At 46.2% G+C, this 15,000-nt stretch overlaps 1 protein-coding gene across 3 annotated transcripts in view; it reads left to right on the forward strand.

Moving 5' to 3' along the window:
- Positions 1–15,000, forward strand: part of LOC138595723 (receptor-type tyrosine-protein phosphatase mu-like) — a 155,801-nt gene that overhangs the window by 42,619 nt on the left and 98,182 nt on the right. The gene's annotated exons all lie outside the window — the stretch shown is intronic.

Here is a 15,000-nt window from a genome sequence, read left to right on the forward strand (position 1 = left end):
TGAAACTGCCACTCAACGGAGACAGATGGACAGGCGCTCCACAGCTGAAACAGAACGCAGGTAGTTGGTGTCCATCAGAGAGATCCTGGTACTGATCCGAGCTAACAGCTCATCACACTGGGCACTGGTCAGCCTGAAGGAGCTGGAAGCAGCAGGAGAGTTCATCAGACACAGCTCAGGAGGAGGAGGGAGGTTAAGCAGCTGTGAGAGGACAGGTGATGGTATGAACACAGACAGGATGGAGTTTGGTTTTTTAGACGTATCTGGAGGCTAAAATATTCTCAGGTTGTGCTTATCAAAGCAAATGAACACAAATGATCCAGCGGTGAAACTAACGTGTGGTCTCAACACAGCTTCCAATCATGCTTTTTATTGTTTTCAGAATGCATACAACAACCTCAACCTTAACAGCCAAAGTAATATACACCAACAATAACTGATTACAAGACAATAAATGATGAAAAACAAAATACTCAAAAACAAGGGGAAAATAAATAAAATAAGTAGATAAATAAAAAAATAAAGATAAATAAGCAAGTAGGACAGATTCTCATCACCTGCTTGTGTCCCCATGCTATTTCGCCTGCAAAGAGTCGACATTGTGCAAACATTGTGATTAAGGAACGTTTAAAGCCCATTTACAACATAATCAACAAAGCAAAGCACAGCAGTGAATAAATGTCACAAATTAAAATAAAATAAAATAAAGGTAGATAAAGGTTGCAGCAAAACTAATCGGAAGTCAGTATTGTATTTACTCCCACCCCTATAACCCGAACCAATACAACCAATCCAGAACTCTGGGCTGTGAGCTAGTCACTGCTCTGTGTTGGTTCCCGGAACGTGTCTGCAAAGGTTCCCAGATTTCCAAGAAGACATCCAGTTTGTTGTTTATCTTGTAAATGAGGCGCTCATAGGAAGCTGTTTCCCCTCGGGTATTATACCATTCTTGATCATTTGGAAGTTCACTCTCTTTCCAATGTCTAAGTATGACCCTCTTAGCAGTGGTAATGGCGACCTGTAGCCATCTCAGATAGTCAGCGGTCACACCTTTGATGCCATTTGTGATGTTCAAGAGGCATAACCTTGGATCGAGAGTTACCAGTGTCCCTAGACTGTTGCTGATCTTCTCTGTGATCTTTTGCCAGGAAGTGACCAATGAGGGGCAACTAAAAAACATGTGCACTATATCCCCTAGGCTGGAGCTGCATCTCCAGCACAGATCTAGCATCTCTCATAGGAAGGAGCATCTGCTCTACCAGTGTACTCCAGTAATCTTCCTCAAATGTAACCCCCGAAGCTCTTTCAACCCTCCAGTGTTTACACTATATATGCGTATGAGTCTGTGAGTGGCAGAAAAACGCGTTATGTGGTCTTCTGTACTGATTGTTGCGGAGGTTTACATTTCATCTCACCAACTTTAAGTAGACAGCTTCTAAGTTGGAGATATCTCCAGAAATCTTTTTTCTGCAGATAAAACTGATCTTTTAATATCTCAAAGGATTTCAAAATATTCTCCTGGTAGAGACACTCTCTATGTTTGATGCCCTTGTTGTACCAGTCCCTTTAGTAGAATGATTCCCCTCCTATCCTCAATAAAGGGTTGTTCCAGGGAGATGCTGATTTCGTGAAGAAGGGGGAAGATTTCTGGCTTAGATCGTCAGCTGCTCCACAGCAGTTATTCAGTTCCTGTTCTATAGCAACCGTGTTGGTCTGTTGTTACGTTCTGATAAGAGCGATCCTATTTGGGCTGTTTGAAAGGCCTCCTGATAGAGTTACATTTTGGGAAGTCTAAGTCCTCCTTTACGCGTTGTGGCCTGTAGTTTCATTCTAGCTCTTTCCCCCACCCATATGAATTCAGTGAACATTCTATCAATGGATTGAAAGATATTTGCAGGGATGTTCAACTGCAACATACTTATGAGGTATATCAGTTTTTGGGCGACAACCATTTTTATAACCTGAACACGACCCCACAAGGAGATAAGGAGCTTGTCCCAGCTTTGAAAGAGAAGCTGAACCTTCTGCAGGAGCGGGTCAAAATTATCCTTTACCATATTGACCGAGATACTTCATGTTTTTGTGAACCCATTGGAATGTCCATTCATGGAAATCTTTTTTTTTGGCAGAGTCCTGATAGGGGCATTACCTCAGATTTACTCCGGTTCACCTCGTACCCTGAAATTTCAGAACATTTCTCAACTGTATTTAGGAGAGGGGGAATTGAGTCTTAGGGGTGTGACATTACGACCAATAGATCATCTGCAAAAATTAAACGTTTGTGCTCTTGCTGCCCCAGTCTTACTCTCTTGATAGCTGTGTGGGTTCTTGTTGCTTCAGCTAGCAGTGTGAGTGCTATAATAAACAGCAATGGGGAAGGGGGGGGGCCGACCTCAGTCCATTAGCAGTTACATTGACCTGGGGTGTTTATATATGAGCTTGATGATGTCCTGGAGCCAGTCACCAAAACCGAATGTTTTAAGAGTGAAGTTCAAGTAGTCCCAGCTGACACGGTCAAACACCTTTTCAACATCCAGAGACAAGGCTGCCACCGAGGATAGAAGACCTTTGGCTCTCCACATTATGTGCAAAAGACATCTAAGGTTGTCGGAAGATTTACGACCTTTGACAAACCCTTCTTGGTCTGGGTGGATAATACTTTTTATAATGTGGTTAACTCTTAACGCTAACAGTTTTGTAAGCAGTTTCCCGTCACAGCATAGAAGCGAGATATGTCGGTCGCTCCCACATTCTTGTGGGTCTTTCCCCTTTACAGAATTAGAGTGATTACCGCCTCAGTCATTGAAGGTGGGAGCTCGCCTTCCTTGAAGGCTGCATCAAAAGCCTTTAGCAATTCAGGGGAGAGCTGCTCAGCAAATGTTTTGTAAGATTCACATGGTATTCCGTCTGTACCAGGAGTTTTGCCGTTTGGTAGTGACTTTATAGTATATTCATCGGCTGTTATGGGCTGGTCCAGCCACTGCATGTCCTCATCGGAGAGTTTAGGCAGATTCAGCTACTCAAAAAAAGCTCTAGTTTTATCAGTGTCTAGCTGACCGTCTGAGGAGTATAGTTCTTCATAGTACTCTTTAAATGTTAGATTTATCTCCCCATGGGTGATGGCAAGTTTGCCTATTTTGTCTTTAACCTCTGCAATTTGACGAGAAGCTTCCCTGGCCTTTAACTGACTAGCCAAAAGTTTCCTGCCTTGTCTCCCGGCTCATCCCATTTTTGTTTGAGTCTAAAAAGAGAGTACTCAGCTTTCTTAGAGAATATTTTATGAAGTTCATATTTTACTTTGACTAAGTCTGAGAGACAAGAGTCGGTGGGGGTAGTTTTTAATTTCACTCTCATACCTGTGGATTTTTCCTGATCAAGCTTCTTGACTGTGGCAGTCTGTTGAATTAAGACCCCTTAATGTAAGCTTTGAAGGCGTCCCAGACAAAGCTTGTTTTGCGCTGTCTCTGTTGGTTTCAAAGAACAGGTTAAAGGCGTGGTCAGAAATGGCTATTGCTCCAATACTACAGGCCCCAGTACTATCAATTAGAGAGTGTTATAAGAAAATAATCAATACAAGAGTAAACGGAGTGCCTGTTTGAGAAAAATGTATAGTTGCGAGCAGCCTCCATATACCATGTATGCCACTGTGTTTCCAGAGGGATTGAATTGCATTCTGAGTTTTGGAAGTTCCTGGAGCATTGTCCGATTGTTTTTGCTTTAAATAGTCCAGTGTTTTACGTCTCTTTTTAAAAGACCCCATTCCATTTACATTCCAGGAAGTAAACTAAATATATTATATTATCATCAGTAGAAAATATCCAGCCAGTAGTTTAAAGTATTTGAAACCAAGTGATAGATTGGAGTAAACAACATAGTCCACAAATAGATGACTGGTGGTCCCTACCCTAACAAACCCACCCTCAAGAATACCCCTTCTCCCCCACCCCAGATCCCCTCCCTGCAATGTCAAGCCCGAAAGCTCTAAGGCCATGTCCACACGGAGACGGGTTTAGGAGTAAACGCCAAAGTTTTTTGTCGTATGGTCGTTTCGTCCACAGGGAACCGGCGTTTCAGGAGCCCGTGTACGCTAACTTTTGAAACCGCCTCCCAGAGTGGATAAATCCTTGAACGCCACCCTGGCGTTTCCGTGTGTACAGCCTATACGGATCTTTCTTGAATCGCGCCGCCTCCGTACGTCGCGCATGCGCTAACCCCACCACCCCCAACAACAACAACAACTATGGCGGACTACAGTGTCGCGCTCGTTCCGCAGAAGCTACTTAGCTTGATATCGCTATTACAGCAAAATCTTCTTCTCCTCGTCTACCACCGCCAGCAAGAAGAGGACATGGAGAACAGCATACTTCACATGCTCTTTGACCCACCCTTCTGGTTGTTCTCCGCGGTCTTTGTTGTTACACTTATACGCATGCTCTATTTCTTCTTCTCCGGTTTGTTGTATTTGTGTGGCTGCGTTACAGCGCCACCCACAGGCCGGTTGTATATATAACAGCGTTTCAGCGGTTTCGTGGGGACGCAAACATTTCCTGAGACGGCGCCGTGTTTACGGAAAACTTTTTCAAAACGTGTGGACATGGCCTAAGACCCCCCGGACAACCTTCATGCGTGTGAAGTGGTGAAGGTCCCCCGGGTGTCGCTGCTCCAACGGCAGATGTAAACAACTAGAGTCCAGTCATTTGCTTTGTTAGTTTAGCTAAACTTTTAAGTCCAAGACATCAGCCTCAAAATGTAATTAGGCTCTATCATATGAAAGAAGAAAGAAAAAATCAAGTGAAATACTGATAAAGTAAAAGAGAATATTAAAATTTAAATAAAAATGATCACAGAGCCCAATGTGCATCTGTCCTTAAAAATTATCCAAGTAGCCAAGGCATTAGTGGTTCACTGGATGAAATCCCAAAGAGAACAAATAAACCTTGTAACAACCAGGGATATATCACAACAGGCAACAGGTGTGTGTGCGTAAAATGTAAACATGTACTCTCTCTCCCCCAAAAATTGAAAGTCCCACATTTAGCAAACGTACAACTTTACACTATAAACTCTTACATCTGTGTGGTGTCATAGCTGACTCAGAAAGCTTTTACATTGTTAAGTTCTGTGCATGCTACTCAGCCTCTTCAGCTGGGTGCTGGTGTGAAACATACCGCCTCGCCTCTGCATCCTCAAAACGGCGTTTGGTTCCGTTGATCGCCACCAAGAACACGGCGGGTATTGCAGAGAGTAGCCCAGGCCTCTCTTCATGCAGATGTGGTGAACTCCTGTACCTCTTTGGAGAAGTCCTGAAAAAAGTCCACCTTACGCCTGTTCCAAGTAAATGTTCCTCGGGCGTGCACCCCCTCATGGTCAGTGTTGCGCAGGAATTTCACCAGAATTGGGGCGCGGCCGTTGTTGGGGATATTCCTTTCCTTGTCGGTTCGTCGGTGTCCGGTGGGCTCTCTCAATGTCCAAATTCTGGACCACGTCAGGCGTTTCCTTAAATAGCCCACGAAGCATCTCCTTGACAAAGTCCACCATGCCTGTGCTTTTCTCCGCCTCCTCTGGGACACCCTTAATTCTGATTGAGTTCCTTCTGCTGTAGTTCTCTTGATATGAAGCTGTTCCCTTGTTTTGAGGTGGTATCTGTCATATTAGCCACGGAGCTGTTTAGCCTGCCGTTATCGTCCTCCTGCTGAGATATTCTCTGTTCGGCCCTTTTAAGCCCTCACATCCGTTTTGAGAGAGTCGGTCTCAACATAGCTTAAGAGCAATATTCTTTCTCTTTTAGCTTTGTGTTTGGTCTCCACCACCACCTGGGTTAAGTCGTTGTAGCCTCTAAATGCTTCACTTAGTTCACCTGCTAGTCTCTTAATGTAACTATGTTGTTTGATGCTAAGCCGGTATTGTACAGTGACTTTAAACCGTTTCCTCTTCCTCTGTGAGAGCGCTGAGAATCAACCAGAACAGCAAACAGATAAACAATGAGCTATAACTCATGATAAAGCTGAGAGGAGCTGCAGGTTCAGCTGATGATACCAGACAGCCAACACAGTTTGGACTTAGTGCAGAGATAGTCTGTTTGTTGTAGAGAAAGAGAGAAAGTGGACTTCCCATAATGAAGCATTGTATTTTCCCTTTAATGCAGCTCCTCAGGTTGAGTCTTTGTACCTGAAGGCAGCATGAGAGAGAAAAGGCTGCAGCAGCTTTTGTGTTATCTACTATTGACCTGCCACAGTTTCTGCTCTGAGTTATGGACGGACAGAAACACTGAGCCCGGAGAGATAACACCGTGTTACTGTGGGTGCTGCTGTGTGTGAGCCGTTTGTCACATGCTCACAGAGGTTAAGCCGCTGACGAATGAGAATGCAGCGCTCTTAAATCACTGAGCCAATCACGTGAGAGACAGGCTGAGCGAGGACACACAGAGAGGAGGTGGTTACTGTCCTGTTTAATGTGATTTATTGGGGAGGAGGAGAGAGGAGGGGGAGGAGAGAGGGGAAAGGAGGAGAGGGGGGGAGAAAGGGGGAGATATTTAGCTTTCAGAGTCCCTTTATTGAACCATTACAAGAGGAACCAGATCCCTGTCACAGCATCAGGCAAGGGCAAAAAGTCTGAGAATAAAACCAAACCCTTTCACAAGTTCACAGCTCTATGCTCCCACCTAACCTGTAGGGTCTCTGACGGCCCCTCCAGAACAGCCACCAGCTCCTCACTGCCGTCAGTCTGAGTGTGGCTCCTGCGTGTCGGCCAGATAGCGACCTTGGCAGAACCAGATAAAAAGTTCACCTGTCAGTGTAAACTGTGCGTTAAAGTACAAAAAAACAACCTGAGCCAGCAACCAGTTAAAGAAGCCCCAAGAGCAGATGAGGGATCCATCCTGTCACACACTTTCTCCTGGTCCAAAGAGACAACCCCCACACTGACGTTATAAGATCATAGTCGTCCTCTGATCTGTACAACGACTGTTTGCTAAGGCTCTTACAATCTTTTTAGAGGAGGGTACCTGGCCTCCACTTCTACAGTAAGGCCCGGACTCCTTTCTTTGGCAGCAGAGAAAGCAGCAATCCATGCTGCTATGTCCTGCCCCAAAGAGGACGAAGTGAGAGAGAGTGCATTGCATGGCATGGAAGTGAGACCTGACAAGGGCGCCCTTCACTCTTGAACTACTGCTTTGTTCATCCATCCATTCTCTTCACTTACCCTCGGGTCACAGTGGCAGCAAGCTAAGCAAGTAAGTCCAGATGCCCCTCTCCAAAGCAATATTTCCCAGCTCTTCCTAGAGGAGTTCCCAGGCCAGAGGAGAGACATATAATCACCCAGCGAGCTCTGGGTCTACCCGGGGTCTCCTCCCAGTTGGACGTGCCAAGTAAACCTCCGAAGGGAGGCGCCTAGAAGGCAACCTGATCAAACTGTGAACCACCCCAACTAGCTCCTTTAAATGCGAAGGCTTTACTCTGACTTCACCCTGGATGTCTGAACTCATTTTATCTGTGAGGCTGAGCCTCACACCCTGCAGAGGAAAACTCATTCCAACCGCTTGTATCCACGACCTCATGTTTTGAGTCAATACCCAAAGCATGTAGACCACAGGTGAGGGTGGGAATGTAGATCCACTGGTAAATGGAAAGCTTTGCCCTCCTGCTCAGCTCTCTCTTCACCACACGGGTTCGATACAACGCTACATTAGTGGTGACGTTGCACCATCATCCATCCACAAGCTTCAAACTTGTCTCAAACGGTCCCAGAGTATGCTTTGTTATCGATGCAAAAGATAGTTTATTATGTTGCACCTGCTCAACAAAACCTCCCCCAAAGTAATGTTACGACCCAACAGGACTATCGTCACTCCCTGAGGAGGCGGAGGAGGAGGAGAACTACGGATTAGCCAGCCAAGAAGGAGATGAGGGGAGAGGAAAGGAGAGAGGAGGGAGTTTGTCACTTCCTTTCTTTTCAATAAAAGGGGAGGTGTGTGTGTGTGTGTGTGTGTGTGTGTGTGTGTGTGTGTGTGTGTGTGTGTGTCTGTGTGTCTGTGTGTCTGTGACTAATTGCAGCCAATCCAGGCAATCAGAGAGCAAACAGCTTCTCTCCCAAAGGACACATACATTCACACACACACACACACACACACACACACACACACACACACTCCTCTCTGTGGTTCGATCTCCTCCCGGCTGATATGTGGAGCAGTGAGCAGGCGAGGCAGGGCATTAAATCTAACTAACCCTCCACCACAGAGAGGCCGGACGAGCGAGGCAGCGGAAGACAGGGAGAGAGAGAGACAGATGGAGCAGGTTGTGTGTGACGGCAGGACTCCAACTGCAATTTAAGATCTGTAGGCAGCTGCTGATACTCTATCTGTGTGTGAGACGGTGTGAAGTGGTGGTGTAGCGCTGCTTGTGTGTGTGTGTGTTGAGATGTAGTGTAGTACTGTGTGTGGGTGTGTGTGTGTGTGTGTGTGTGTGTTACTGTGCGTTACTGTGTGTTCAGCAGTACTCACAAAATTTCTCTCATGTGACCCAACAGACAACAGTCATACCAGGTGTGTGATTACGTGTGTATTAGAACTGGTACACACCAGAAGCACCAGCAGCACCATCAACCCAGTAGCACCATTATCTGCAGTATCAACATTATCCCCAGTAGCACCATTATCCCCAGTAGCACCATCATCCCCAGTTGACCATCATCCCCAGTTGACCATCATCCCCAGTTGCACCATTATCCCCATTTGCACCATTACCCCCAGTAGCACCATCATCTGCAGTATCAACATTATCCCCAGTAGCACCATTACCCCCAGTAGCGCCATTATCCCCAGTAGCACCATCATCCCCAGTAGCACCATTATCCCCAGTAGCACCATCATCCCCAGTAGCACCATTATCCCCATTTGCACCATTACCCCCAGTAGCGCCATTATCCCCAGTAGCACCATCATCCCCAGTTGCACCATTATCCCCATTTGCACCATTACCCCCAGTAGTACCATCATCTGCAGTATCAACATTATCCCCAGTAGCACCATTATCCCCAGTAGCACCATCATCCCCAGTAGCACCATTATCCCCAGTAGCACCATCATCCCCAGTAGCACCATTACCCCCAGTAGCACCATCATCCCCAGTTGCACCATTATCCCCATTTGCACCATTACCCCCAGTAGCACCATCATCTGCAGTATCAACATTATCCCCAGTAGCACCATTATCCCCAGTAGCACCATCATCCCCAGTAGCACCATTATCCCCAGTAGCACCATCATCCCCAGTAGCACCATTATCCCCAGTAGCACCATCATCCCCAGTAGCACCATTACCCCCAGTAGCACCATCATCCCCAGTAGCACCATCATCCCCAGTAGCACCATTATCCCCAGTAGCACCATTACCCCCAGTAGCACCATCATCCCCAGTAGCACCATTACCCCCAGTAGCACCATCATCCCCAGTAGCACCATCATCCCCAGTAGCACCATTACCCCCAGTAGCACCATTATCCCCAGTAGCACCATCATCCCCAGTTGCACCATCATCCGGCCCAGTCTTTGAGAGGGAGTCTGTGAAATCGCGCTCATTTCCAAATATATCCGTATCGAGACACATCATTCTCTAGAGTTACACTATTTTTACTCGCACACTCTACATTAGCCTTCTAGCTAACGTAATTCGTGATTCTCTTCAGAATCAGAAATAACTGTATCAGGCTGCACGCGCGGTCAGCGCATGCACACTTGCATTGCCTCGGTTCAGAAAGCTCCGGCTTCAGGCGTTAGTTGGGCTGGAGCCAACAGCTTGACCTGATAGGGCTGGGGACCACCACGGCCCTCCACCACACTGAAGTGCTCTTCAGGGGACTCTGGAGGGGAGAGTGGTACCTCTGTGGTACATGTGCCTTGTGACTCTGTGTCGCTCTCCCTTTTTCTGTGGCCAGGGGAGGGGACGTCACTGAGCTGCCAGACACATCCACCCCCCTCTCAGCCCCTTGCCCACTTTGAGCATTTTTCAAAATTGTGCAGTTGGTGGAGTTATGGTCAGACCTGGGGGTCTGAGATTGTATGGTACCCTATTAGACAAAAACACTGTTCCAAGTTTCTTATTTGAAGTGGAATGTTTTTGACTAAAAGCTGGGATTGTGAGCACAGCTGTGTTGGAAACAAAAGCACCTCGCTCAGTACGTGGTCTATTTTAGTGAACATGGATGTGGTGGTTTTAAGCGGGTGCTAGCAGTGCTTTATAATGTGAATCTGCCCGGACCCAGAGCCTTACAGCAATCCTTTTAAAATAGACACTTTTTAAATGGTAGTTCTGCATGTGTTCCCTCAGAGAGAGCAGGCGGTCTAAGCTGGAGAAAAAAACTCAATACAGCCGCTGTTCTCCGCTGCAACTCGTCTGGTTTAATACTGCAGCCGCACACACACACACACACACACACACACAGCAGCAGCAGCAGCGAGGCATCGATTGACCAGTGATTGCAGGCTCCATTTAATGTTCTTATAAATGGTACAAGTTCAATCTAATCTGAACCATGTAGCGCTCTCTCTCTCTCTCTGCTGTCAGTGTGAACAACAGTAATCTTCTCTAATACCCTTTACTGCCACACACACACACACACACACACACACACACACACACACACACACACACACACAAACACACACTGTGGTTCAGCCTTTGGACAGTGAATATTTTCCTCTGACTTAATTGTTTCTCTGACTTAGCGACTCGTTAGCAGTTTGTTACTGCAGACAAATGAGGAGCTGAGCACTGAGTGCGCCTGCTAACACACTTCCTTCCTTTCCTCTGCTTCACTCAGATTTCAATGTTGTTCAGTTTCAATGTTCTTCCTCTGGGTTTGGTGAGTCAGGAGCGGTAAAACCTCGGCTCACTGTAAGTTAAAAATAAACAGCAGACAGTCCGATCCAAACTCTGAGATCACTGATATTTATAGTTACAGTCTTATTTTGAGGCTAATTCACCCCACAGCCAACACACCTAACCTAGCAACAGACTGTATGAGATTGAATGAAAGACGCTCCTATCCACTGCTGGACAAGTAACATGATGAAGGCACATTTTGTCACCCCTTAAAAACTCCCATAAAACTTTGAATACACCTTTGTTGCTAAGGCTCATGGGATATGTTGGCTCCATTGGCAGTCAGCTAAACATCGTAGTACAGACATCTGCAGGAGGTTCCAGTATATTCCCTCCAGTGTTTTCTGGATCTTTCAGCTTCCTGATCACTGATTCCCTTCAACTGACTCGTGTGTTTTAGAGGAACACAGGTTCTACTCAGGACTCCTCGTCTTCCCCCAAAGGTGTGCTCGGAAAGTGAAGGTAATGTTAGCCCTGCAGTAGTGATGTAGACTAGGCACTAAACCTGTTCTTTACCTGCAGACAGGTGGTTCTCCTGCTGTTCTTTACCTGCAGACAGGTGGTTCTCCTGCCGTTCTTTACCTGCAGACAGGTGGTTCTCCTGCCGTTCTTTACCTGCAGACAGGTGGTTCTCCTGCCTTTCTTTCACTGCAGACAGGTGGTCCTCCTGCCTTTCTTTACCTGCAGACAGGTGTTTCTCCTGCCTTTCTTTACCTGCAGACAGGTGTTTCTCCTGCCTTTCTTTACCTGCAGACAGGTGTTTCTCCTGCCTTTCTTTACCTGCAGACAGGTGTTTCTCCTGCCTTTCTTTACCTGCAGACAGGTGTTTCTCCTGCCTTTCTTTACCTGCAGACAGGTGGTTCTCCTGCCTTTCTTTACCTGCAGACAGGTGTTTCTCCTGCCTTTCTTTACCTGCAGACAGGTGGTTCTCCTGCCTTTCTTTACCTGCAGACAGGTGTTTCTCCTGCCTTTCTTTACCTGCAGACAGGTGTTTCTCCTGCCTTTCTTTACCTGCAGACAGGTGGTTCTTTCTCTGTTGTGTTCTCAGGTACTTTGAGGTTCTCTTGTTTGCTCTGGTTGCGTTTTTAGTACTTCAGGCGTGCATGAGGCCCGGTTTTCAGTTACAGCTTTCGGCCAATGAAATGCCACGAATTCAGGCTTTGAATGGATTTGCTCCAACAAGAGATGACCAGAGGGAACAAACACACACACACACACACACACACAAATACACACACACAAATGCCTTGTGTGTATTTGTGTGTGTGTATTTGTGTGCGTGTGTCTCCGTGGGGTTCAGGGTATATTAATATTTCTAATAGGGCTGTTATCAGCTCACTGCCAGCTGTACACAGTAAAACACACACACACACACACACACACACACACACACACACACAGTGAAGCTTGAAGGCAAATATAAACACACATGCACACACACACACACACACACACACACACAATGTCTGTCTGTTGTGTGATAACTCCCACAATGCCTTTCTGTGTTACAGAGACCTGGAGGTCAAAACCACTTTTTGTGTGTTAAAAAATACAAACACACACACACATACACTCACAAACACACACAGCTGCGGTCGAGCCAACAGGTAAACAGTGTTTAAAGGTGAGCGAGGGAAAGAGGGCGAACGAGAGTGAGAAACATATAAAGAGAGAGAGTGTTTGAAGTTTGGTCTTTGGCAAATAAATAATATAAACTGTTTGTGTGTGTGTGTGTGTGTGTGTGTGTGTGTTTATCTCTGCATTTCAGTGTGTGTTTTTGTGTGTGTGTGTCAGGGTTAATTAGTGTGTTAAAGGGTTTATCAGCGTGTCGGCATGCAGGAGATTCATGCATCCTTTGAACATGACACGGCTCTGGGTGTGTGTGTGTGTGTGTGTGTGTGTGTGTGTGTGTGTGTGTGAGTGTGAGTGTGTGTCCAGTATAAAGCCACTATCAGCATCCTGCCAAAACCAATTAAAGCCTCATTCAGGGAGTTCAAACACGCAGAGCAACTGTGACTGAGATCCAGCCAATCAGAGGAGAGGTCACACTGACAGGCTGGCTCCCTATTGGCCGGTCAGTCTAACACACTGACATTTTGTTGAAGCCTCTCGTGGTTCAGATGGAAATCAGTTTCATGTCTGTGCACTCTGATAGGACGTGGTTAGCTTAGCCTAGCTTAGCACAAAGCCTAGCTCAACCAGTAAAACGTCATGAAGCTGAATGTTTTCATTTACATTAAATTGAAACTAATTTACGTGTAACAGTCCATCTAATCCTCCTTCTGTCTGTGTGTCTCTACTTTTCTTGGTGTTCTGGAGTCAGAAGCGTCCATCTTTGGATGAGAAGGTGTAGCTAGGTGCATCCATAACTCACATTAACTGTGTTATTGATTATGATGCTAATGATAGCTAGTTAAAAACAGGCTTTATACAAAATGTTCTCATTAAAAAGACAATTATCATGTCGCTGTGGTATCAACCTGTCAATCACAGGTAGCCCCGCCCTAACCCCTCCCCTCTTCCTGGTCTGTGTGACTCTCAATGGGAGCATCAGTGACTAAATGAACATCATGCTGTGTTGAAGAAGACTTGAAACTAGAGACTGAGACCAGAAACTCATCAGGAACATGTTTACTGAGGGAATACATCAGGAGAGGAGGAGGAGCATGTTCTCATAGACTTCTATAGGATCACACTGCTTTTACAAACAGTGGAGACGCCTATCTGATGGTTCATGTCGACCTGTTTCAGACATTTTAACTTCCAGTCAGATCCTGAAATCACTGCAGGAAGACAGTAAACACGTCACACACACACACACACACACACACGTGTGTGTGTGTGTGTGTGTGTTATTTGTGTAAATCTTCTCAATACGCTGCAGCTGCCTCTCCTCACGTTTCAATAAAACTCTGGTAATAGAATTACCCCCTCCATCTGTGTGTGTGTGTGTGTGTGTGTGTGTGCGCTGGGTCTGAAGTGATTGGTTTCCAGACGGCAGGGGTCGTCTGTGATTGGCCGACAGGTGAGCGGGGGGCGGGAGGTTAACGAGCTAGAGATACGCAGAGACACGATGGAGATCAGCAGTTTGTTTTTCTGTCTTCTTCCCTCTGTCACAAACTCTGCGCTCTTAGAGTTTGCACCCGCGACCCGACCAGGATAAGCGGTGATAACAAAAACAATAATAACAATAACAATAATAAACGTTGTGCATCTATCAACACTCCAAAGTTCATCCAGAGGTTTCAGTCTGACTGAGTCCACGATGTTTCCTGGGTCACCGTGTAAACCTGCAGTCTGACAGTCTCCCGTGTGCAGCTCGACCTCCCGCCATGTTTGTTCTAGAACATTCTTTGGTTGCTAAGGAAACAGCCGGTACACACACACGTTTTCAGACACACACACACACACACACACACACACACACATACACATACACATACACATACACACACACACACAGACATGACTGGACAAGTCGGACAGAAAACACAGAGCGAGAAAAGAGTGAAAGAATGAGTGATGAAGAGGAGCAGAGGAAGGATGTTCACATGAGGGGAGATCAACAAATCTCACATTTCTGATGAATCAATGAATCGTTGTATCAATTAAACTGTCTGAAACTCAGATTCATTTTACTCAGGTGACTGACATGTGACTGACATGTGACTGACATGTGACTGACATGTGACTGACATGTGACTGACAGGTGACTGACATGTGACTGACAGGTGACTGACAGGCGATCATGCTTCGCTGATGGACTCAGTCTCAAACTCAAGAGTTTACATTTCCGTCATCACTGTGATTGTCCTCTCTCTCTCCTCATCAGGCTCTATTGTCCTCGCTTGCCCACCTTCTCCTCCTCATTACCCTTCATTTATCTCTCTTGTTCTTCCCCCTCCTCCTTTCTCTCGTCCTGCTTTCTTCTCCTCTTTCTTTCTTTCTCAATCTCTCTCTCCTCCTCTTCCACTTCCTCCCACTCTTGGTCCTCCTTCTCCTCCTCATACCCCTGTTGAATGAACACTCGCTTCACCCCCTTCCGTCCTTCTTCTCTTTCATTTTTATGCCCTCCTCCTCCCCTCGCGCCTCCTCTTTGGTTGATTAAAGCTCTTGTTGT

The sequence above is a fragment of the Semicossyphus pulcher genome, unplaced genomic scaffold (genome assembly GCF_022749685.1).
Source record: "Semicossyphus pulcher isolate SPU_LCO1_2020_fin unplaced genomic scaffold, fSemPul1.0.p SCAF_18, whole genome shotgun sequence".
Lineage (NCBI taxonomy): Eukaryota > Metazoa > Chordata > Actinopteri > Labriformes > Labridae > Semicossyphus > Semicossyphus pulcher.